The sequence below is a fragment of the Neopelma chrysocephalum genome, unplaced genomic scaffold, assembly GCF_003984885.1.
Source record: "Neopelma chrysocephalum unplaced genomic scaffold, ASM398488v2 Primary Assembly neopelma1_94494, whole genome shotgun sequence".
NCBI classification, from domain to species: Eukaryota; Metazoa; Chordata; class Aves; order Passeriformes; family Pipridae; genus Neopelma; species Neopelma chrysocephalum.
Window position 1 is genome coordinate 2,577 of NW_020923201.1, and position 375 is coordinate 2,951.

Below are 375 nucleotides of genomic sequence, written 5' to 3' on the forward strand. Positions count from 1 at the left end.
GTCCCATCCCATCCCTATTCCCATCCCATCCCATCCCTGTTCCCACTTCCATCCCATCCCATCCCATCCCTGTTCCCATCCCATCCCATCCCTGTTCCCATCCCATCCCATCCCATCCCATCCCATCCCATCCCATCCCTGTTTCTACTCCCATCCCGTCCCTGTTCCCATCCCATCCCATCCCAATCCCCTCTGTATTCCCGATCCCATCCCATCGGGAATGGTGGGAATTCTGGGGGTTTGGGGGGTTTGGGACTCACCGTTTGTAGGGGTCGTAGGTGGGGCTGTCCCGGCGGGCGTAGCTGTGGGAATACAGAGGGAATGGGATTGGGATGGGATGGGAACAGGGATGGGATGGGATGGGATGGGATTGGG

The 375-nt window shown here is 58.9% G+C and overlaps 1 protein-coding gene across 1 annotated transcript in view; it reads left to right on the forward strand.

The window, feature by feature from the left end:
* LOC113980516 (CLK4-associating serine/arginine rich protein-like) overlaps window positions 1-375 on the forward strand; it is a gene marked incomplete at its 3' end in the record, with an annotated part of 4,090 nt that overhangs the window by 2,570 nt on the left and 1,145 nt on the right. The gene's annotated exons all lie outside the window — the stretch shown is intronic.